A 25576-nucleotide genomic window follows, 5' to 3' on the forward strand; every position below is an offset into this window, starting at 1 on the left:
CTACAGTGATGAAACAAAGCCACTGCCTTCCAGCTACAGTGATAACAACAAAGCCACTGCCTTCCAGCTACAGTGATGAAACAAAGCCACTGCCTTCCAGCTACAGTGATAAAAACAAAGCCACTGCCTTCCAGCTACACTGATAAAAACAAAGCCACTGCCTTCTAACTACAGTGACAAAAATAAAACCACCGCCTACAGCTACAGTGATAAAAACAAAGCCACTGCCTTCCAGCTACACTGATAAAAACAAAGCCACTGCCTTCTAACTACAGTGACAAAAATAAAACCACCGCCTACAGCTACAGTGATAAAAACAAAGCCACTTCCTTCTATCTACAGTGATGAAACAAAGCCACTGCCTTCCAGCTACAGTACTAAAAAAAAAGCCACTGCCTTCCAGTTACCGTGATAAAAACAAAGCCACTGCCTTCCAGCTACAGTGATAAAAACAAAGCCACTGCCTTCTAACTACAGGGACAAAAATAAAACCACCGCCTACAGCTACAGTGATGAAAACAAAGCCACTGCCTTCCAGATACAGTGATTAAAACAAAGCCACTGCCTTCTAACTACAGTGACAAAAATAAAACCACCGCCTACAGCTACAGTGATGAAAACAAAGCCACTGCCTTCCAGCTACAGTGATGAAAACAAAGCCACTGCCTTGTAACTACAGTGACAAAAATAAAACCACCGCCTACAGCTACAGTGATGAAAACAAAGCCACTGCCTACAGCTGCATTGATACCAACAAAGCTAATGCATTCCAGCTATATTGATAAAAAAAATTCTAGACTGGGGGCCTGGCGACTGCTGCAGCCTTTTGCTGGGTAACCAAACATGTCACTTTCTGCACTCCTGCAAGGGCACAGTTGCCACCCTGACCATGAAAAAAGATGATGGCGTCCTTCGATTAAACTATAGATTGATCCGTTGAGCTGATATTATTGCTAAGGTATACTCGAGTATCTTGCTTCCAGACTTGGCAGCCTGGGTCTCAACTCGAGACAGAGGAGAGTCCAGTCCACTGCTGACCATTGCTGGCTCCCTGGACATTGATTCAGAAGTCAATGGAAGCATCTTAGAAAGAAGGTTCTGTTTCACGCACACTTTAATTATCAGGGAATTAAGATCAATTTTCAGACAGGTTGGCAGACAATTCTCTGACAATTCTCTGACATAAGAGATTTTTAAATCCAATATATGATTCCATCCTCTGTTCTCGTGCTTGATATGGGCAACTATGGTCAAAGATAACAAGGGGAATGGTATTTGTGTATTTAGTTCTACATCTTTCTGTGTTCACATATTGTTGGACAGCTTAAATGTTTTTAGATCTGCAGAGAAGGATTTTAAAACCCTTATTTCCAAAATACAATGCTATGTTTACTCAAACGTCTATGAAGTTATTTAGATGTAGTGATTTACCTCGGTCGATAGTTAATCTCACTAAAAAGACACTGTCAAACGATTGAAGCTGTTTTATATATAGTTTAATAGATTACTATATCTAAATAAACGTTACTTTCATACTGGGGAAAGCACTGCTGTCTTTGATCCCACCACGGCCGGTCATGGGAAACCCTGTGCCCTGCAGCAGATCAGGCTCTGTAGGGATCTCTCCAACTTACGATGGGGGTTCTAGGTTTCAGAGATAACAACGCTTCTGATGCTCTAGAACCGAGGAGCAAACAAGCATTGGCTGCTGCAGGAGGAAGGCACGTGGTGTAGAGGCGCTGTGCACTGCACACCCCCGGCCCCCTACTTTCTGTGGTTAGTAGCGTGCTACAGGAAGTGTATGTGTGAACTGTGGTGAGAGCTCAGTCCCAGCAGAGAGTCTGTTCTCAGGGCTAAACCGAGCTCAGAGGCGTTGAAGGAGGAGACACAACCACCCCTCGCCCCTCTGCCGACAGCACCAGCCTAAAGACCCCCAACACAGCCCCTGCGACAGCACGGTGAGCCGGCGACTGCCCTGGCACAGCATGCCAGGGAGGCTATCTGTGCAGTATGACTGATCTGGCAGGGGGGATGTTTCACAGTGTGGTGCCCCTGGCAGGGCAGATGTGTACAGTGTGGTGCCCCTGGCAGGGCAGATGTTTACAGTGTGGTGCCCCTGGCAGGATATATGTTTACAGTGTGGTGCCCCTGGCAGGGCAGATGTTTACAGTGTGGTGCCCCTGGCAGGATATATGTTTACAGTGTGGTGCCCCTGGCAGGGTAGATGTTTGACAGTGTGGTGCACCAGGCAGGGTAGATGTTTACAGTGTGGTGCCCCTGGCAGGGCAGATGTTTACAGTGTGGTGCCCCTGGCTGGGCAGATGTGTACAGTGTGGTGCCCCTGGCAGGGCATATGTTTACAGTGTGGTGCCCCTGGCAGGGTAGATGTTTACAGTGTGGTGCCCCTGGCAGGGTGGATGTTTACACTGTGGTGCCCCTGGCAGGGTAGATGTTTACAGTGTGGTGCCCCTGGCAGGGTAGATGTTTACAGTGTGGTGCCCCAGGCAGGGTGGATGTTTCACAGTGTGGTGCCACTGGCAGGGTAGATGTTTACAGCGTGGTGCCCCAGGCAGGGTGGATGTTTCACAGTGTGGTCCCCCTGGCAGGGTATATGTTTACACTGTGGTGCTCCTGGCAGGGTAAATGTTTACAGTGTGGTGCTCCTGGCAGGGTAGATGTTCTACAGTGTGGTGCCCCTGGCAGGGTAGATGTTTACAGTGGGTGCCCCTGACAGGGTAGATGTTTACAGTGGGTGCCCCTCGCAGGGTAGATGTTTACAGTGTGGTGCCCCTGGCAGGGCAGATGTTTACAGTGTGGTGCCCCTGGCAGGGTGGATGTTTACAGTGTGGTGCCCCTCGTAGGGTAGATGTTCTACAGTGTGGTGCCCCTCGCAGGGTAGATGTTTACAGTGTGGTGCCCCTCTCATGGTAGATGTTCTACAGTGTGGTGCCCCTGGCAGGGTAGGTGTTTACAGTGGGTGCCCCTGGCAGGGTAGATGTTTGACAGTGTGGTGCCCCTCGCAGGGTAGATGTTCTAAAGTGTTGTACCCCTGGCAGGGTAGATGTTCTAAAGTGTTGTACCCCTGGCAGGGTGGATGTTTCACAGTGTGGTCCCCCTGGCAGGGTAGATGTTTACAGTGTGGTGCTCCTGGCAGGGTAGATGTTCTACAGTGTGGTGCCCCTGGCAGGGTAGATGTTTACAGTGGGTGCCCCTGGCAGGGTAGATGTTTACAGTGGGTGCCCCTCGCAGGGTAGATGTTTACAGTGTAGTGCCCCTCTCATGGTAGATGTTCTACAGTGTGGTGCCCCTGGCAGGGTAGATGTTTGACAGTGTGGCGCCCCTGGCAGGGTAGATGTTTACAGTGTGGTGCATGATGCATAATACTTTTAGGGCAACAGAAGGGTAAGTGTTGGAGAGTGTAGGGGTAAAAAGTACTATTCCCCATTACTTACCTTTTAATGCATTGTAATGGCTTGTGTTGTAGTGACATGCTTTGTAATGACATGCGTTGCAGTGACATGGCTGTAATGGCTGCATTGTAATGGCATGCGATGTAAAGGATGTTGCGTTTTAATGACTGCGTTGTAAAGGTAGTGCATTGTAAAGGGTGTTTCCCGCCCCTGGTACGGTAGATGTTTTACCGTATGGTGCCGGCAGGGTAGATGTTTCAAAGTGTTCCTTTCTTTCTTGTTCAAACAATATTTTTCTCTTTACATTCTTTTTCTTCCACATAATTTTAATTCAAAGAGTGATTTTGTCTCTGTTTGCTTAGAGAATGCTCAAGTAAATGCTTTGTACTCACATTCAGAGTTAGTACATGGAAAATCAAGGGATTAAGTAATCTCATTAAAAGATAAGGGGTATTAGCTCACTTAGCTAATTTAAAAACTGACGTTGCACTACTTCAAGAATCCCATCTATCCGAGGCTGAAGCTTCTAAACTAAAGAAATGCTGGGTGGGAAAGATTTTTTCCTTCTCTGGCTCTAGGAAAGAAAAATGGAGTTCTGATTGTTTGTCATAAGAAATTTAATGTTTCCGTTGTTCATAAAGAATCTGATTCCGATGGACGTTGGGTTATTGTTAAACTTCTTATCGATAAAATACCCTTAGTTATTTTTAATGTATATGGCCCTGGTACTGTTGATAAGGTTTTCTGGACACAGATCTCTGATAAATTAATTTTATATGATGATGATTATATAGTTTTTGGCAGCGATTGCAGTCAAATTCATGACCCCTTATTGCAGTGGGTCCCAAACTTTTTTGACCTGCGGCTCCCTTGACCCATTGGCCATTGCCCGTGGCTCCCAATTGTTACTTTTCCGGAGGGCGGGCCCGGCCTTGGGGGTACTTGCATTTTTCTTCCTGAAAATATTTGTGATGAAGCTGATGAAGGGATTATAATCATATACAAAGGGTGTTTCTTATTACTAAGGCGGTGCCTGTAATAAAATATTCCTAGTTGCACTTCTTTGCCCATGCCCTTTTTATGGTACCCTCTCAAACTTTTTTTATCCCACTTACAGTGCTTAGATAGCACCTCTAGGAATGAAGGCCCCGTTGCTAAAGTGTGTCTGCGCTTGAAGAATATGTGCATGCACTTCCATTTCTACCCATGTCATATGTGCAAACACACCTGTCTCCGCAGGGGATCTCACGATTTTTGAAACCACATACATCTTTATTTTTGCTGTCTCTTCTCTAAGCAGGGAAGAGGCATGGGCATACCTTGAGGCAAGTGTGACTGCAGGGGTCCCTCATTCCCCCTTCCCATGGGGCATCTCAACCCCATGATCTGGGGTTTCAAGAAAAACCCTATATTTCAATGGTCAGCCTACATGGTGGGCACATCTTAGTCTCAAGAGACTAGATAGGAGCCCTTATTTTTCGTCCTGATGAATGCCATGGACCCATTGGGCCGACACGGCAGAAACATGCTGACGACATGGATGGGGATGGGGTACCAAACCCTCTGGTCCCAACACTCTAGTTTTAATATGAAGCCAACATCTAACAAATAAACTACGTTTGGTGTTTGCAATAATTTTTAAACTCTTTTTCACTGGTCCCCCCGCTTAGTTCTTAGAAGTGCCTCCCTGTCTTCAGGTAAAGTTCCGCTCTCAATCAAACGTGGTTTCTATGGAGCGAGAACTGCCAATGATGAAGCTTGGCACCAGGTGGTGTATGAAGACAGTCCTTCACATTTTTTTAAATGCCTGGCACCCCACATAAGGAAGCGTAGTGCGCCTGATTACAGAATCAGATTTTTAATCAGGGTAGCTTCTATTGTGCATACATATCCTCTATAAAATTGCCACCAAATCAATGCAAGTAAAATAAATTCCTCAGATTTTATTTTTTTTAAACGCCCCTCTTGCTTGCTTCCAATTGTTGGTCATTATGTCGTATACAGTGTTTTACTTCCCTGTGCTCAAGGAGAGAGTAGGCCTGTCTGGAAATGTGTGTACACTGAAAAGAAATGTGTCCTGAAAGTACTAATGATTCAAGTACAAATGTCAATATTTAATAATACTTAGTGTGTTTAACAGAGAGGACAACTGTACTTTCCTGATAACTTGCATTGGTGTAAAATACATTTGGAAATAAATTTAACTATTAACGAGTCTAACAAAATTAATCGGGCATCTTCTGCTTACTTTGGGAGTGTTGGAACGTGGGGATCCAGGGAAATGTGGAGGTCATCTCCCTCGACATGCCATCAATTAAGCACTAAGTTTACAGCTTTAGCATGTCACTTACAAATTGTGCGTTTAAGTCTATTTAGTTTAACTGAAGCCAACAGACCCTTTACATTAAATGCATTAAGTGCTTGGTGTGCGGCTCCCCTGTCTAGGTTTGGTGGCTCCCCAGGGAGCCACGGCGCATAGTTTGGGAAACACTTCCACCATACGCCGTAGATCTCTTGTCGATATCTGAAGACTTTGTCTTCCAGAGCTCAGAGAATATCCTTATTTTTCACCTCCACATCAATCACAGTTCCGTATTGATTATCTCTTTCCTATTAAACCTTAAGCTCAACATGCCCTTCATTCTGAGAGAGGATCTATCTTAATTTCAGATCATGCCCCAGTTTTTGTTGACTTTGATCTAATACCTTTTACCCCACATACTGGTAGGTGGAGTTTTAATAATTCATTACTTGCGGACCATAACTTTTCTAGCCAATTCAGTTGTTTTGCCTCTGAGTTTTTTGCTATTATTTCAACTCCAGACTCTTCTCCTGTTATGATTTGGGATTCCTTTAAGGCGGCCACCAGAAGATTTATAATGAATTTTGTCTCCCTAAAGAAAAAATCTTTTGAGGTACAATCTACCCAATTACTTCATAAAATCAAACAATTGGAATATACTTAATACCACTCGAACTCTGAATCGTTCCTAAAAAATCTTATTGACGCCAATCTTACTCTTAACAGGCTTTCTACAAAAGCTGTTTTTTCTTATCTTTTAAAGAGTAGTGCTCGCTATTATGGTGGCCAAAATAAAATGGGGAAAATATTGGCCAACTACTTAAAAATAAAGAAAGAAAGAGCTAAAGTAGAATCTCTACAAAGTACTAACGGGTCTCTTCTATTTAAAGAAGAGGATATCTTAAATGAATTTGTCTCCTTTTACAAAAATGTATATACTCCAGAAACTAAACCAACCCAAACAGATTTATCCTCTTATTTTCAATCTATTAATTCTCCTCCCTCTCATCTTATTGATTTTGATTCTTTTGAACTTGATTTTATATTAACTAATATCATTCATGCTATATTGGTCTTGGGACGAGGGAAGACCCCTGGTCCTGATGGATTTACCTTTGAGTTTTATGACTATTTTGCTAAGCTTCTTCTTCCAAATCTTTTACTCTTATTTAATTCCTTTATTACAAACGGTTCGTCTCATGGCACTTTTCAAGATGCTTTGATATGGCTGACCCAAAGGACAACAAAGACCCTTCTCTTTGTAAAAATTACCGTCCCATCTCCTTAGTCAATACCGACGATAAGATTTTTGCACACATTTTTGCATTACACATCGATCCTGTCTTACCTGAACTTATTGGACCTGAGCAATCCGGCCTTATAAAAGGTTGCTTATCTTCCGATAACTCTAGAATCTTCTTTAATGTCCTTATCAAGGTTTAACCGCTTCCGTGCAGCGCGAATTCCCCGCCCATGCTGACTCCGCCTTGCGCGGGCGGAGTCATGACGGAACGGTTCCGTCATCAGCACAGCTCAACCGACGCTGATGACGGAACCGTTCTGTCATCAGCATGGAAGGGGTTAATCCTTAGATTACCCTATTGCTGCCATAGCTTTGAATGCTGAAAAAGCATTTGACAGGATTGGTTGGGATTTTATGTTTCATGATTTAAAATGGATAGGTTTATCTCCTAAATTGATCTCCTTGATTTCTTTGCTTTATTTGGGACCCAGAGCATCTATTTTCGTTAATGGTAAAACCTCAGGTTGTTTTTCTTTTCTTAGAGGAGTAAGACAAGGGTGTCCTTTATCTCCGTTATTATTTGTAATAGCGTTGGGGCCCCGTCCAACTAAAATTAGACAAGATGCTCAGATCTGTGGTTTTCAACTTAATTCTCATCAGGTCAAAATGTCTGGTTACACATATGATATCCTTTTATATTGTTCTAATATTTTTTCTCAACTATCAGGGTATCGTCTTAATCCGGATAAATGTGATGTTTCACCACTCAATGTTTTATGCCTTAAACACCATTTCACTCATACGGGTTTTCATGGCAAACTTCTAAAGTCAAATATCTAGGTCTATGATTTTCTTCATCTATCCCCGTCACTATAAAACTAAACTTTGATCATATTATAAAATCGCTCAATGATAGTATTACTCGTTGGCTTCCTCTTTCTATCTTGGTGGGGCCGACTGGATTAGATTAAGATTGATTTTATACACTCTTTCTATGATTCCTGTGCATATTGCTGGACATTACTTCAAAGAAATTGATTCACTTTTAACTAAATTTCTATAGAAGGACAAATCCCTTGAATATCCTTGTCCTTTTTTAAAAAAAAGGACAAATCTAATGGAGGTCCTCGATTACCAGACTTCAAATCTCATCACTCTGCCTTTTCTCTAAAACAAACTTCCTGTTGGCTTTCTTCAGAATTTCCCACTCATACCCCTGTGTGGATTTCTTTAGAGAAATCTATACTTTCCCCTCTTTGCATTTCAGGAGTTTCTTGCTTTCACCAACAATATTTCTTCTATTCACTCCCCCATTATTTCTTATTCCCGTTAGATTTTAACCCCTTATCTACCTTTTTCTTATCCTTCTATTGCTTCTCTGTCACAACAACCTATTTGGCACAATAAGTTATTATGCATCAAGAATCGTACCATTTATTGGACATCTTGGAGATCCAAGGGTTTACTCTGGATTTGCCAACTTTTAAATAATATTCTTCCCCTATCCATCGCTGATCTTCAAACGAAATTTTCATTACCTAATTCTTTTTGTAAACAATATAATTCTCTGCTTCCTTCTATTAATCAATACCTGCTTACATTACCAACTAATCCCGCTCTTCCTTTACCATGCTCCTCTCTTTTTTCCATTTTGGACTCATCTCCTTCGGCTTCTTCTACTTCTAAGTGTCTATTATCACCCTTAGAGAGACTCAAGTCAAAAACTGTATTGGCATGGGAAAAAGATCTCCAACAATGCTGGCCAACCTCCGTATGGGACAAATTGTGGCTCAAAATTTATAAAACCTCAAGAGCTGCTAACACTTCTCAAATCCTTATTTTTTTTGTCAACGACTTTTACTTTACCCTGCAAAATTAGCTTCCTTTTCACACACTACTTCATCTATCTGTTGGTCCTGTTCTTGTTATAATGTAGATTTAAAATCTTTGTTATTTGAATGTCTTAGTATCGCTCATTTCTGGCAACTAGTTTAATCCCAGATTAAAAAGCTCTTTAAAGTCAACATTTCCTTCTCCTTATTCAATATTTTTTTAGGTTCCCTGACTTCTCATTGGCCTCAATCACCAACCAACTTTAAGTTATTAGATTTGTTATTGGCTGTAGTTCTACATCTAATAACTTCCAATTGGAAACAAGCAGACAAGGTTACTTTCAGAGCTTGGTGGAACGCCATATGCTTTCATCACAGGCTTGATACCAATTTTGTCACCCCTATTTCTTTAGCTATTAAGAGAGACCTCTTATGGCTCCCCCTTACTACATATTTATCCTGATCCACCTCTAATGTTGTTAATGTTGCAGATGATCCGAAACCCGCCTTAATTTCACCATGTTGTCTTTTCTCATAAAAATTAAGATATTTGTATTCTTGCCTATGTACTAGAATTAGTTTATATTGTGATTCTCTTAATTCCTAGGCATTTTTCTATAATTATAGTGTTTAATTTTATACTTTGTTGTTTCGTTCTCAAAAATTTCTGTAGAATTAGGTTATGTTTGCCCCCTTTATTCCCCTTCCTCACTTTACATACAGAATAATTATTATAGCAGTGTTTTTTCTTATTATTTAAACATATCTTATGTTAATTGCAACTCTCTAAACCTAAAATGTATATGCTGTTCTTGCTCTCTTGTTTTTCAATAAACTCAAACTTAAAAAAAAAAAGATGTTTTACAGTGTGGTGCCCCTCGCAGGGTAGATGTTTACAGTATGAGGCGGGTCATTCTCTAAAGGGTCATCATAGTATCATTGCAGGGTCTGGGCAGGTCATTATAGGATCATTGCAGAGTCTTGGTAGGTCATTATAGGATCATTACAGGGTCTGGGTAGATTTTTGTGTTTAGATTAAAGTCCCTGTGGAACATTTAACTCTGAACCTCTGGGGGTGGTGTTTCCCGCTGTGCACAGTCAGGTGGTCTTGCGGTACCCGAGGGGTCCCAGAGCTAATGGCACCGGGGTAATCATGTCTGTGGGCCCTGTGGGTCATTATATACATGTTACCTGCAGGTAGATGCTTGTGTCAAGGGCCGTAAGATGATTGCGTTGACCCTCTGGCTGTGGGTTCAAACCACCCCTCTACTGATGTAGTCATTATTTACACCAAGCTAGCAGTTTAACTACTGAGGGTCAGCGGCTGAAGAACCCTCTGAGTAATCAGCATCAGCAGACCCATCGGACAGGACAATCTCCTTAATGTCTAATAACTTCAACTTGGTCTGGTTGAACCCATAGTGCCTCGATCACGTGGTGGTTACTGAATCCCCATAAACATGTGTAGTGAGAGCTATTCTGAACCTCTTCATTGAAATCTTAACACACCACGCTCGATTAGGCAGTCTCATAGTGATAAAGCCTTGTGCCCTCTCATTTGGAGTGATTGAGCTATGCGCCCTCTCCTTTGGAGTTATAAAGCTTTGCTCCCTCTCGTTTGGCATGATAAAGCTTTACGCCCCCTCGTTTGGAGTGATAAAGCTTTGCGCCCCCTCGTTTGGAATGATAAAGCCTTGTGCCCTCTTGTTTGGAGTGATAAAGCCTCGCGCCCCCTCGTTTGGAGTGATAAAACATCCTGCCCTCTCGTTTGGAGTGATAAAGCCTTGTGCCCTCTTGTTTGGAGCGATAAAGCCTCGCCCCCTCTTGTTTGGAGTGATAAAGCTTTGCGCCCCCTCGTTTGGAATAATAAAGCCTCGCGCCCTCTTGTTTGGAGTGATAAAGCTTCGTGTCTCCTCGTTTGGAGTGATAAAGCCTCGCGCCCCCTCGTTTGTGTCGTTGCCCATCATGGGATCTGCTAGAATTGTTCAATGTGTTGTAGGACATTCTGGTGACCAAGCTGAGCTCAGCCTTTGTCCTCACCTTGTGAAAGAGAGCTGTGTCTTCTCTGCCTCACTCTCTCCACCGCACCCCTTTTATAGTTCTGCATTTGGGAGTCACTGCTCTTCCTCATGGGAGCTTCTATGACCTAGGTTCTAGTGAGTATAGTCAATAAACCCCAGCCCACAAGGAGAGGATGCCCCCTCCTCCAGCTGCAAAAACGAATTGAGATTTGAGAAGAGTCTAGTGTTAAATACTCTCCAATATCAAGTCAATACAAATCAATGCAGCCCGCTCCGTCCAAACAGTTGGATCTAATACAGGTTGGTTCAGTGCAGTTCAATGTAATGATTCTCTTGACATAATGACGTACATTAGTTATCCCTGATATTAGTATTCAGACACGGTCTTCAGATGATGAAAAGCCAGGGTTAGTTTTCAAAGCATGAGAAAGAGATGTGAAAATGAAAGTGAAAGCAAAAAGAAAAACGCCACAGAAATCCACAAAGTGACCGGCTTGTTGTTTAGCTTCCTCTTGCCCAACCTGACCCCGGAAGTGTATTGAGATTGGTTGTTTACTCTATTACGGAAGCTGAAACAGAGTTAACCCCTTCCTCACAGCACACTCACAGCGCGAGGTCCTTTTCCTCTCCCAGACCCCTTCGGCGGTATCTGACGAGCAGTGCAGGGGGGAGGGGACGTGGGGGTGGGGACTGACATGTGCTGGTCACCAAAGGGCCTTCTCATTGATCCTGCTTCAGGCAGTCTTAGTTCCTATAGGCCTATAGGTCAGTCCTCATCGTACAGTTTGATTTTACCCCATACATCGGCCAATATTTTAAACCCACCCAGTCCTGCCCTGGCAGTCAATGCCAAAAGAGACCCGCGGGTCTCCTCATCATAATTCAACCTGCCTGGTGCGAGACCACCCGCGACCGATGAAGAAACTCTGAGAAACTCTGCATGGGTGAACCCCACACCCTCACAGGTGATAAGCCACGCTCTACAAATACTGATTGATGTATTGATTGATTGATTGACAGTCAAGCATGAGTTCACCTTCAGTGACTAAACATGCCACCAGTGACACTGCTTGATAGTTTTTTTTGGGGGGGTCAGCATTTAGCGTGTGGACCCGGCTGCTCCATTTAGGACCGAGCTCGAGTAGGTTCCATCCCCTTTCTTCAATGGTAAAGATTTACTCAAAATGGAGGAGGAACAACTCTGAGAACATTAAACAAACTCCCCAGTTTTTATGTTTGAGTCCAGGCATTACTGTGCCTTTTCGGTCATATCCGAGGAACACGATCCTTCCACGACTGTTAAAGAGGCCTTTGGTTAAATTAAATGTGCCTTTGTATTTGTATATTTATTATTTACTTTAATATTCAATTTATTTACATTTATCAAGCGCATACAATGCTGGATCCTGAATTAAACTGCTATCCAGAGAGGCAGCTTTAGTTGTACCTGGTCCTGAGCCTTCTTGTGAATGCAAAACTATTGAACATTTGCACCTGCTTGGTTTGCTTGGATTACTTTTTGTTTCCATGTATATTTTAACAGGTTTTAATAGGTTGCAATGATGAAACATTATTAATGGAATGGAATTATTTCTAGTTTCTGCAAACTTTTTAAAGTTATTTTGAAGTTTAAAATGAGCTTTCATTATGAATTCGAATCTGTTAAATCTGTTTACATCTCTTCGGGGCTGGTGGCATGGAAGAATGCCAGGGGCCCTAAGCACATTGCACTCTTCCCTGGTTAGGAACTGAAGCACAACCATGACTGGGGTACAGAGGGCTTTTCACATGCCAGGACTGCATTAATAATAGCTATACCCCCGTTAGGGCAACAAAAATATAGAATGGACAAAATATCGAATGGACAGAATATAGTGGGGAAAAATATCGAATTGAAGGTAAGTAATTTAATATCGAATAGTAATTTTTACCCCTATGCTATCCAACGCTTTCTCTACTGTTGCACTCTCTGGAGTCGGAATAGTAATTTTTACCCCTATGCTATCCAACGCTTTCTCTACTGTTGCACTCTCTGGAGCGGGAATAGTAATTTTTACCCCTATGCTATCCAACGCTTTCCCTACTGTTGCACTCTTTGGAGTGGGAATAGTAATTTTTACCCCTATGCTATCCAACGCTTTCTCTACTGTTGCACTCTCTGGAGTGGGAATAGTAATTTTTACTCCTACGCTATCCAACACTTTCCCTACTGTTGCACTCACCGGAGTGGGAATAGTAATTTTTACCCCTACGCTATCCAACGCTTTCCCTACTGTTGCACTCACCAGAGTGGGAATAGTAATTTTTACCCCTATGCTATCCAACACTTTCCCTACTGTTGCACTCTTTGGAGTGGGAATAGTAATTTTTACCCCTACGCTATCCAACGCTTTCTCTACTGTTGCACTCTCTGGAGTGGGAATAGTAATTTTTACCCCTACGCTATCCAACGCTTTCTCTACTGTTGCACTCTCCGGAGTGGGAATAGTAATTTTTACCCCTACGCTATCCAATGCTTTCCCTACTGTTGCACTCACTGGAGTGGTAACAGTAAATGTAATATTTATTATTTCATTCGTTTTAAATTACTTTTAAGACATTTAAAACAAATCTGACTATATTTTTTAAAACTATATTTTTGATTCGATATTTTTGTACTTACCTGTTTGTAGATAGGAATTCGATATTGTTAGGGCCCAGTTCAAGGGAGAGTTCAATGTTTAGGACTGTCTTACTTCAACAGATTAGTGTAATAAAGGCTTGCACAAGTTACACTATAATTAAGAACATTCTAAAACTGGCGTAAGTCAGGTCCAAAGCGACGAGCTCATGTTTCAATATTTACACACTTTCGGATGTCTTGTCGGTTTCACTGGGGGGCGTCAGCTGTGGTCAGGGTAATCCCATGTAAATGTGGTGCCCACATCTTACACCTCTTCAGGAGAATTGTTGGGTATTTCCAAACAGTTGTAGGTGGATTTGAAACATGTTTCTGCACTGCTCAGTTAGACCAGAAGGTTTCAGATAACACTACTGCAGGAAATAGGGGTTAGGGGCCCCATCACTCAAGTTTTCACCTGGAGAAGGGGAGGGAACGAAGGTGCATGGTGGACAACAGTCTGAAGTGAGAGAAAAAATCGATTCTTACGTTGGTTCATGAATGTGTCACTCTCTAAAGGAAAATGTTGTATTTTAAACAATGTGTGAAGTATGGAAGCCACAAAGCTGCTGCAGGGTTGCTTTTTTGTAAAACCCCATCCTCCTATGCGTCTTACTTATGGGAGTCACAAGTGATGTCTCTTCTGGTTGGTTCATTTAGAAAATACCCCCAACATGTGTCATTTTCAAACAGATGTATGCACAACTTCTAATAGTCTTAGTATGTGCCTACTAAAGTAAATCAGGCCCCTACATCTTTTACAAATGACTCCAATATTTATTAAATCGCCCTGATGACACGTTAAGCCTGTAAATATCAATCCACGCTATTTAAAATCCCAAACAGCATTTGTAACTATTTGAAAACCCCCAAACATGTTTAGAGTATGTTACCTACTAATCTGAACTTTAAAAAACAAACTCCTTTTTACATAAATTCAAACATGTTAAAAAAACATTTTGTTAATATCAATATGTTACATTTTATATTCTAGACATTAGCCTGATATTAACCTGAATTACACACAGGGTCATCATTGGGGTCTTCTATCTTACCCCAAATAGAAATTCTACACAGCTGGCAGTGAAAGATCCAAGAGCTAAAAACACATCTCCCTCTCGAAATCCCTAAATCAGGAAAAAGAAACCTCCACCCAGGCCTCCTCCTGCCTGCCCCAGATGTGGGACTCTAGCCCTGATGTGTTCATGTATGAAAAGAGTCCAGGATTCATGTCTTCAAAAAGAGTTTCTAGCCTAATCTTCAACCTCTTCAAATAACCTGTCCTTCCTGCACCCATGCTCTGTCTTGACCCTGTGACCCCTTCACTTCATTAACCTCGTGTTATCTTCATGTTTTTTGTATTAACAACATTTTCTTTGTAAAGCACAGTGCTGCCCTTGCGGCTAGGTCCAATTTATTAACTTTGTAAAATATATGCATTTATAAAAATTCAAGATTGCTTAATACCCTTTTAACTACCAATGCCACATGAATTTAGGCTGGACATTGATTGTCCTGTGTGGTGCATGAGGTTACCTGTTGGACCAAAATCAATAGTACATGAAATTTCATTCAGAGCAAATGACTTTTGTAATTTTGAGTACTTTGAAATAGTCCACCTGGCAGGTCTTACTCAAGGTTTTTGAATTAATGTGAGTTGTAAACGCCAACACTTTTTCTGATATTCTTAATTGTACTCTACTTCTGACGTAAAGCATGGAGGGCCCGATTCACAGAACTAACTTAAGACAACATCCTAAACATACTACTTTTGGTATACACAGAAGTTAGGATTTTGTCTTAAGTTTGTCTTAAGACAGACTTAAGACAGACTTAAGACAAAATCCTAACTTAAGTTTGTCTTAAGACAAACTTAAGACAAAATCCTAACTTCTGTAAATACCAAAAGTAGTAAGTTTAGGATTTTGTCCTAAGTTAGTTCTGTGAATCGCGCCCGGAATGTGTAACAGAAAATGTGAGAATAACAAAAATATAGGAACTACCTAATGTTCTTAAAGAGAAAGCAGTGAATATGTAGCTGGAAAGTAATGACCGCTGCTATTTGTAATAACGACGTAGAGTTACTTTGATACTTGGTCGCGATTAGCACAAGTTCCCATCTCAGAGAACTCTCTAACTAAGAAACCTCACAAGTCTGGGAGGAATGTCTTTATGGTTTTTACCACACCATACAGTCCACTAATTTGAATATCATAGTGGCTTTTCAATTCTCTTCTTTATCGGACAATAGAATGCCGAAATAGGACAGGTGATTTCTAAATATTCCAGTGGTGTCCATGGAAAGATGACTTAAAAAGGCGAGTGGGGTTGTGCGCCACTGTCCCGTTTGTACGCGATATCTAACCTGGTTCCATTTTCAAAAAGGGCGCCGTGAGTTTCTTCTCCGACAATATGGTGATAGTGTTCTTAAAATTATCACCTGAGGTGTTTGCCAAATACTCTTTTTTCACTTGCGAAACTGGGCTCTAACTGCCAGCCGTATTCGCTGCAAGTGAACAAGGGTCGCCAAGGGTTCGGCCACATCTATGAACTGTACAGTTCTCTATTTCACCAAGCTCTACATTCCAACACATTTCACTGTTTGTTATTTTATTGAAGATATACCAACTTTTAACTGGGGAACCAGAGCACTCTTGGCTAGAGCCGCCTGCCGACATTGATTGAATTACTGTAGATCAGTTCTTGTGGAGTCAAGAGGCTGGTTGATGCACTGGATTGAGACCACAAATTGAGTCAAGCAAGTCTGCAATCTTGCATCCCTGTCATCCAATCTCTGCCTTTCTAATTATCAGTAATTACTTACCACCTCCAAGCATGATGAGGTTGTGTTGCAACTGCTGATGACACCACTTAGTTGCCATAAATTCTACTAGCCTACAGAGCACCATAGACACCTTGATGGTTACTCTGAGAGGAGTAACTTCTTCAACCAGAGTACAAACAACTTAAATTAGCTTTACTGTTGGCCGAAGAAGCCGAAGTGTTAAGTTAATGAAAGGATTAGAGGTAGTTTTAGTCTACAATCTTTTGGGGGTGTCCCTAAAGCTGGACGCCCCAAGTGAAGAATAGGATAACTAGCTCCGGGACTGCTACGAATGCTCTAGAGAACTTTACTTCTCGCTTTGGACTCTACAACGATGAAGCCTCAAACCGCTGTTACTTACGGCTAATCTGATACCTATTTAAGAATGGTACCTAGGCTTGGTTGTAGGATTTCCATGAGAGATTAGGGTCAATTGATGGAAAACTTTAAGATACTCGGTGAAGAGAGCTGTTCTACCACCCTACCATGTTTTCATTTTGAAATGGGTTCCAAGTTAAATCTTTCAAAGCAGTGTACAGACTTAAAATGCTATAGTATTCAATCAAAAATCCTCAGAGTGACTCACGCCTTGTACCATTTACAAATCCCTACGTACTGTACGTGTTCTTGCTGTTCTCACGTAAACATACTTTTCTGGTGATTTGAGGGGAGTTGACAGTTTCAAAGTGAAGAACCTAAGTTGATTCTTGATTTGTTTAATGTCCTTCCGGACCAGTGTAATCAGCGGAATTTTCATTCCATATTGGTGCACCTGTTTGCTATTGTTTGTGGCAATATAAAAAATCTTAGGGGCATATTAGCAAGAACCTTGTTAAAGTTATCGCTGTTTTAGCGGCTGGCAATAATGAGCTTGCTAATATGTGTTATAGAATTCCAATAGAAGCCCAGGTTAGTTGTGTAGGACATCTAACCTGGGCTTCTATTGGAATTCTATAACGCATATTAGCAAATCCATTATCGCCATTTTAGCTGTAGTTTCCTGCCGCTAAATTGGCGATAATTTTAACAAGGTTCTTGCTAATATGCTCCTTAATTATTATTATTTTGATAGTTCACCCTAAATATTCCTTGCTAACGTCTTTCCAAACAGCAGTACCACCAACTGCAATGCGTAATGTAAAGAGAAGACCTTACTACTTGTACTTTTTCTAAAGAAACTTTGCAAGTGGAGGACTTTACTTCAAAAAGCAGTTTAAATAATTTCTTAAAATACACATGTAGAATGGCATGATTCATATAAATTCTGACATGTAGGCATCCAAGGATGTTCTGTGAGAAAAATAGAGCAAAACTTTCAGTGATGGTAGCACTTTACCGGCATCGACCACAAGTGGTAAGACTTATAATCTGCAACAGAGACAGAAACTAGAGCAAAGTCCAGATATGACAATTTAACATGAGTACAGAGAGTGCACATAAATCAACCCGACTTGGAGCGTAATCTTTGTTAATCGTGCCCGGTATATTTTATTTCTATTATTATATTGTGTGATTTGAAGAAGCACAAACATGGCCTAGTTTTTTTAAGAGCACTTTACAAGTACATAGAGCATACTTACCAGCATTATCTTTTATTAGCAATATACTAAGAATGTTTTCATACTAATTAATAAGCAATCCAAAAGTTATAAAATAATTATGGGATACTTGGACGAGTGAAAAATGTGCAAAAGGTACACAATTAACTATTTCTGCCAGTAAAAATCTTGCAAACATGTTCATAATTAGAGAGTATTATCGTAGAATAAAATACCCAGCTGCAGGTGACAAAGTAGAAGATAGGACGGAAGGCAGAAGCAACAAAGTTCTAAAAAGCAAAAAATGAACATGGATGAAAATTAGTTATAACGTGAAGGAGGCAAGAGGAGAATAGAAAATAGAAAAATGTGTTTCAATTGCAAATCCCAACGATAAAGAGGGGCAGAAAGAGGAGTGGTCAAATGGTATAATATTGTGTTAAGCTATGAGCAATGAGAAGGGTCCTCCTTGGGAATTTGCTTGAAATATTTGCTGATAACATGAGGTACCGACGGACAGAGCGGGGCCTCATTCTCCCGAGCCGATGCCGGGCGAGGTGAGGCTTTCACCCACAAAAAGCTGGGATGAAGATATTCCCTTCTCCCCCAGTGGATATTGAAACGCGAAGTCCCTGGTAGATATGTAACTTTTTTAAGTACATTGTTGGTTATTCCTTTTTCACTCACCACTTTTCGTATGCAGTAGTTATCTTACACTATAGGTCCTGAAGAAAGCCGGGGTAATCCCCCTGATGGCTGAAACATGTCGACCACTCTGCGAAGCGCCACTGAGTAGTGCAAGCGCCAGACTACTCGGCGCATTTTTAACTTTTGACACATAGACTTCTATCTGTACGGTTTTCTGAGTCTTTGTAGTTAATTTTATCCATCACTATCACCACAGCACTGCATTTGACTAACTGTATTTCTTGAGGAACAACGAGGCTAAAGTTTGGACATTCATTCCTGACACTGATTGGTCGTGGCCAGATTGTTCAACAATTCCCACATGACGATATTCCACCAAAAGGGTGGGCGGATGGGACTTGTTCTGTCCGTTGTGATTCAACAACAGTTGTTTACACATATACCTTACTGTTACATGGCCATTTGAATAGACACACACTCATCTTTAGACCTGGTCTGTTCCTGTTTTGTATTAGGTATCTTGATATTAGGGGTATGAACAGACAGGTCGGTAAATATTCCCCTCGACCCTCCACACACATTTTTGTTTTTGAATCTAAAAAGAGTTCCCACGGGCTAAATCCCTATAAAATCTCCATGCAACACAGCAAAGACCTTTGCGAGGCTGAGCTGTGCTGCGTGGCACAGCAGGAAGGGAGTAGAAGTGCGCCATATCTTCAAAGGTATGGCTCTCTCTCACCCTTTCCCTTGCGCCAGCGCTGATTTAAGCTGCCGTGTGCCCGCACCACCATAGCACCGCAGCACTAGGGTGTGTGCATGAGTGTAGCATAGGTGTTGTACAGGAAGGAAACCCGTCCTGTACAAAATACTATGCTAGGCACAATGCAATGCTTTTCCTACTTTGTATGCGTGCTGCGCGGTGCAGCACGCATGCAAAGTCAGAAAAGGAAGGAGAAATAAAAGCATTTCTCCTTTTTTGCGCCTTGTTGAAAAGGGCGCAGTTTTCTCACATTATGGTTCCTAATAGAAACACTCAAATGCAGGATTTTGGAGAAATCGACAAAATACAATTGCCAAGACAAAAGCAGTTTTGTATTTTATCATTTTCACGAATTATTGTTTTAATTATACTTGTCTGGTGCATCAAATTGGTAGAGAATCAAAACCATCTCTAGAATCAGTTCACAGCATCCGCACTCCTTCACCGTGGTCGGAAAATATAAACAAGAGGCACACAAGTGAGATATTGTCTATAGAAATAGACAAAGGATTTATATATCTACAATGTAATGTGTGGAATATAAACTGAGGAGATAAAGAGACATTAAGGTAAACGATTGACGTAAACTAGCCGTGCTAGCTGTAGCAAGTCCCTGGGCTGTAGTGTTTGTTAAACTGGTCTGTGAGAGCAGTTTTATTTATTTATTTATTTATTTTATTTTATTTTATTTGCTTATAGAGCGCCTGACTAGACCCCCGAAGGGGTATCTCCGCGCTATAACTGCAGATGGAGGTAGGAGTAACAATGTAATCAGGGATAAAGTAACATTAGTAGCTGGGAAACAGATAGGTTTTTAGATTTTTTCTGAACATCAAATGGTTGGTGATTGACCTTAGTTCAAGCGGTGGTGAGTTCCAGTGTGTTTTATTTTTGTAAAAACAACAGGCTTTCAAAAACGTCCTTCCAGCCTTCCGTGGTCTCACAGAGATGGCGTGCACGTCATCCTGATTAAGATGGTCTACATGGTGCGTTGACGCATGACACAGCTTTCTCTGGTCTTCAGCAGGACTCTGGCCCAGTAGCTGTAAGTCTGTAGTGAAGCTGGAACAAGTACAGGGAAAGCCAAATTAATGCCCAGAGGTGAGTTTGGAGGCAAGAGTTTCATACAGCAGTCAGAAGATTCGTAGTCATTCCAAGCACCCACCAGGCATATCTGCTCCACCCAACTGGCCCTGTCCACCGTTCTACGGATCCAAAGGACTAGAACCGGAGGAAGATCCTTCTAATGCCTGGCAGCCAAGACCTGGAACACTCTGCCTCGCCTCAGGCAATCACCGTCAACGCCTCAGTTCAGGAAGGACCTCGGACCTGGAACACCCTGCCTCTCGCCTCAGGCAATCACCGTCACCGTCTCGGTTCAGGAAGGACCTCGGACCTGGAACACCCTGCCTCGCCTCAGGCAATCACCGTCACCGCCTCAGTTCAGGAAGAACCTCGGACCTGGAAGGTAGGTTCAAAGGGAAATGCAACCCCCATCCCCCCTATTTATGTAGATGTACTGGAAAAGGTTTTTCTACAAGGAAAATAACATTTTCCTCATATTAAAAAAGTTACAGGAAGAAGCACATTTGGTCATTGTTAGAAATGGGATCTCTGGTTGGCGGAGGCTTGCGCCAAAGCCAGGCAGAGACCACCACTCTAGTCAGGGCAAGGGAGTTACACGCCAAAGATAACCGCTGCTCACCCCCTTGGTAGTGTGGCACGAGCAGTCAGGCTTATCCCGGACGCCATGTGTAAAGCATTTGCGCGCGCACCCAGCAAAAACACCCAAGGCCCACCACAAAAGGAACTCCACACAATGTTATATCAAAAATAGCCTTTGTATTCTCCAAACACGTCAGAATCATAACCACATTATGTACAGTGTGCTAACTGGCACTGGGCAATATTTACAAGGGATTAGGTACACATGACAGGGCCACGTGGGCCACTGTCAGAATTAGCACTTGGTAAAGAAATAGTAAAATAGATAACTTGGTAAAAGTAAAATAGGCCATAAAGCATACAACCAGTAAACACTGGTAATCACTGCACTTTGCAACAGTCGGTGACATGAACTACATCATGCACAGTATCCCATAAGTCTAAGTACATTAGACCCTAACCACCTAAGTAAAACTCACAGTAGGGGCGTAAATCACACAGGGAATTATAATCTCCCTAACAGCCTGAATAGGTTAAACAACCTCACACGCATAAACCATATCTAGAGGTTCAAAACAGGGTGCGCAAAACATACTACACACAATACATTTCCTAGCACCCAAAAGCATTAGCACATAAATCACTTTAGCACATAAATCACATTAGGGCCTGCGCCCTATAAAAGTAACCATCCCCCTGGCCAACTGTCCATCTAGAAAGGGGAAACATCCTTTACGACGCAACTTTTACAACGCAGTGCCTTTACAACGAAAACCATTACAACGCATTGCGCTGGGGGGCGCTCTAGGATAGGGAATAAGTTTAATTTACTATCCAAAACCTTCCCTACTATCCACGGGGACTGGAGTTGGAATAGTAAATTAAACTATTCACTATCCAGCACCCCAAAGCACTATGCGTTATAAAGGTTTTCGTTGTAAATACCGCGTTGTAAAGGCATGCGTGGTAAAAGTATGCGTTGTAACGTCATAATCCTCTAAAAAGGGGCTCAAATGCCCTATGTCCAGAGAGTCAGGGCTGCTGTCTAGGCACCGAAAGTCAAGGTTGCGCCACTTCGCCTAAACCTAAACGTTGCAGCTGCCCACTACATGCTGGGCAGCTGAGAATAATACCTGGGGCCTAAACGCTGCTGCTGGAACTAAGTGCTGCGCAGCTGTGCAGGCCAAGGTGGGGAGAAAGGAGAATGTTTCACTCCTGGGTTCAAAAGAACAGGTCCCCTGAAAGAAATACCTAAACGGTGCGGCTGTCCACTACTTGCTGGGTAGCTGTACAAGAAAAACTGTGGCATGGGCTCTCGCTGGCCCTTGGGACAAACTGCACCACAGGTTGGAGCCCTCCAGGCTCTAGAACAAATACTACAGAGCGTGGGAGCCACACAGGGCTCTTAAAATACACATGCCCACTAGAACTGGGGCCCTCAGGGGCATGAACATGGGCCCCTCTGGCCCTCGGGACCCCCACTGGGGCCCTTTAAATAAATGGGGCCATCGTTGGAGCCCTCGGGAAAATAACTGGAGGCCTGATGCTGCCCCTGGGCCACTCTGGCCCTCTAAGTAAAAGAAATGCCGAATCGTTGGAGTGGCCCGCTGACAGTCAGGGCCGCTCTGACGCTGTACCCTGCACTGGCACCGCCAACAGGGTCTGCTCCCTCGGGGAGAGGGTTGCCACTAGGTCGGCTGCCCAGCCCTTACTCACTAGGCTCCGGGGCAGGGGACTCCTCCTCTCTTGAAGCGCAGGGGGGCCAGGCACCGGCAATGTGCCTCGCGCCCCCCCCCGCCCCCACAGGACATCAGTGGCGGCGCTTGCGGGTTTCTCTTTCCTCATGAGATCCCCACCTCCACAACGTGCCCAGCTTCACCCGGTCCCCCATCTTGGGACTGGGACTTGAGATGTGGAGGCTGCCACCTTCTTCTTCTGGTCCTGCCGCGGCCCCGCCCACATCACGGGCAAACTTGCCTGACTTCCGGGGTGACTGCGGCGGGACTACAGGGACAATTTCGGCACCATTTAACTGAGGGATAGGCACTCTCGAAATCATAAATACATAAAGCAGGGTGGGCTTGTGCTTGAATCATGGCAAAAGTAGGCAGAAATAAGTGGGGTCGGCACCCGCGCTGCGAGTAAAAGGGCAGGAGCGCTTCCTTCTAGGAAAACGACAGCGCACTGCCCACAAATGAAAATACAGCGCTCACGAGGCGCTGGGGGGCACAGAAACCACCCAAGGAATGGCCCCTGAAGCAAAAAGGGGTCCCAGCAACAAGGTCCTCCCAGGTGGAGAGGGCAGAAGGGTCCCAAAGAAGTCCACCAGCATCCAGGGGCATGGCAGAGCCCAGGGAGGCAAGCCTTCCCATGGGCCCCAGCAGCAGCACGCCCCTGGTTGTTTCTAGTCAAGAACAAGAACATTTTACATGGGGTCACAGGCCCTTTTTGTACACACATTTCCTTTGTCTCCAAAGGTGCAGGCAAAAGGAGAACCAGATGCAACTGGTTCTGGAGCACTCTGTTGTGCTCAGCCCCTCTCCCTATTCACAGGACAGGCCAGGGACATCAGACTCACTCCAGGGCGTGGAGCCAGCATTGTGGAGGGAAGACCCAGCCCTATTTAGGTCCCAGGTGCAACGCCTCCCTGCCATCAACATGCAGATCTCTCCATTAACCACGGGGCAAACCCATCCTGACTCCTGGAGCCAGGCACACCAGACAGCTCCAGCCAATCACAAGCCAGACAGTCAATTCACATTCACTGCACACAGAAATGCCAACTTCTAAAAGTCTAAACAACACAAATAAAATGCCAATACTGTGTGTCACTTCATGTCTTATTTCATATATGGGTCACACTCACGAATCAATGCTAACCTGACAATATTTGTCTCATTTCTTTTATTTATTTTTTCAAATTCTGTTTCCGTTTACTTTGCAGCATTTAATCTCACGAGTTCGCAGATACCAAACTCGATCATGCAGTCCCCACACATCAAGAACCACCATGGACACACATATTCCCCATGCATCCCTATGGGAGGGCAGGCCAATCTCACCACACACACTCAGAGAGCGCTCACACTTTACGCTGGGCCACAGTGCTAAAGTGCGCAGAGACCAGAAAACACTACCATTATATCAGATTAAAAGGCAAAAAGTTCAGGGGTGAACCTGCCAAAAGGGCCAAGTCCGACAGTCATGGTTGGAGCATGCGTAAAATTCTATACAGTATCTCTCTGTTCTTCTGTCCAGGCTGCAGGAAATCGGTGTCAGAGGACAAGCGTTTGATAGGTGGTCATCTGCCTTTACTGAGCGATCCCTGGATGCTTTCCTTCCAACATTTATGTCGGAGTTTAAGGCCTGGAGCCAAGGAGTTCTTCAGGGTTCAGCACGTAGCCCCACGCTCTTCAATATTTACATGTACCACTGTTGGGACTCATACAATCCTTCGGTCCACGATGCATGAATTAAGTGGATGAATCTCAGCTCTTCATCACGCTAGACGGGTCAGCGCAAACCCTCTGGAACCGTTCCATCTTTGTTTGCCAGCGGTGCCTTACAGGCTGCAGACCAACTGGCCCAAAGTAACCCATGCAAGATGGAGGTAATGTAGGGGAAATATTCTCATTTCCCAGATTCGCCACCTATGGACTTTTCGTGCATCACTTGGTCTATTGCGACAACCGCAGCCGAAATGTTCAAAAAACTGGGGATCTACCTGGAACCAAACTTCCATGGCGAGCCAAATGGCATATGTTGCAGCAACGTGCTTTTCCCTTCTAAAGCTGCTCAGGAAGGTGTTTATCCCTCCTCCCTAAGCGGGTCCACCGAGTGACGATATTAAGTCGCTTGAACTACTGTCACTCTCTCTTTCGGGGGCTGGATGGTGGGTCTGCCAAAGAAGCTTTAAAGGGCACAAAATGCTGCGGCCAGATTGCCCTTGGGGCTTCCTCATTTTTCTTAGACATCTGAGGCTCTAAAGTTCCTGCGTTGGCTTCTAGTGAAGAAGAGGGTTATTGGAAGTCCCTCTGCCTCGTGTTTAAAGCAGTTCATCTTAGTGGTCCAGATTACTTGAGTCAGAAATTCCACAATTACATTCCTTCGCGCTGCCTACGCTCCTCCGGAGCCCAACTGCTGGATGTGGCTATGTTCGAACGAGCCACTCCGGAGGCAAAGCATGATCGGCGAGCTTGGCAAAGTTCAGGACTGAGATTTCAGGCCCTGTGCGGCTTGGCCCCACCTTACTTGGGTTCAGGAAGCCTTGGCATTTTAAAAGCTAGGGCCCTCATTTATGGGGATTTGGCATAGGCCAGCACAGCGAGTCACCCTGCTTGGCTGCCCTACGTCAAAGTGAAAGGGCAAGAATGCATCACTGTTAGAACTGGCTATTTCTGGTAGGCTAAGGCTGACGCCAAAGCCAGGCAGAAACCACCAATCTAGTCAGGGCAAGGAAGTCACACGCCAAGATAACCCCTGCTCACCCCCTTGGTAGCTTGGCTCAAGCAGTAAGGCTAAACTCGGAGGCAATGTGTAAAGCATTTGCGTCAGCGCACAACAGCAACAACATACTAGGTACACCACAAAAGAGACTCTACACAAGGTTATTATAAAAATACCTTTTGTATTGTAAAAGCACATCAGATAAAATCACACATATACATGGTGCCA

At 43.5% G+C, this 25576-nt stretch overlaps 1 protein-coding gene across 1 annotated transcript in view; it reads left to right on the forward strand.

Moving 5' to 3' along the window:
* The first annotated feature begins 1878 nt into the window (after window positions 1-1878).
* The window catches only part of LOC147700437 (kelch-like protein 13), a 427954-nt gene continuing 404256 nt past the window's right edge, over window positions 1879-25576 (forward strand). Inside the window, exon 1 of the mRNA XM_086933557.1 lies at window positions 1879-1958. The gene's annotated coding sequence lies outside the window, so the exon portion shown is untranslated. The remainder of the gene's footprint in view (window positions 1959-25576) is intronic.

This window comes from Lissotriton vulgaris, chromosome 8, assembly GCF_964263255.1.
Source record: "Lissotriton vulgaris chromosome 8, aLisVul1.2, whole genome shotgun sequence".
In the NCBI taxonomy this organism is placed as follows: domain Eukaryota; kingdom Metazoa; phylum Chordata; class Amphibia; order Caudata; family Salamandridae; genus Lissotriton; species Lissotriton vulgaris.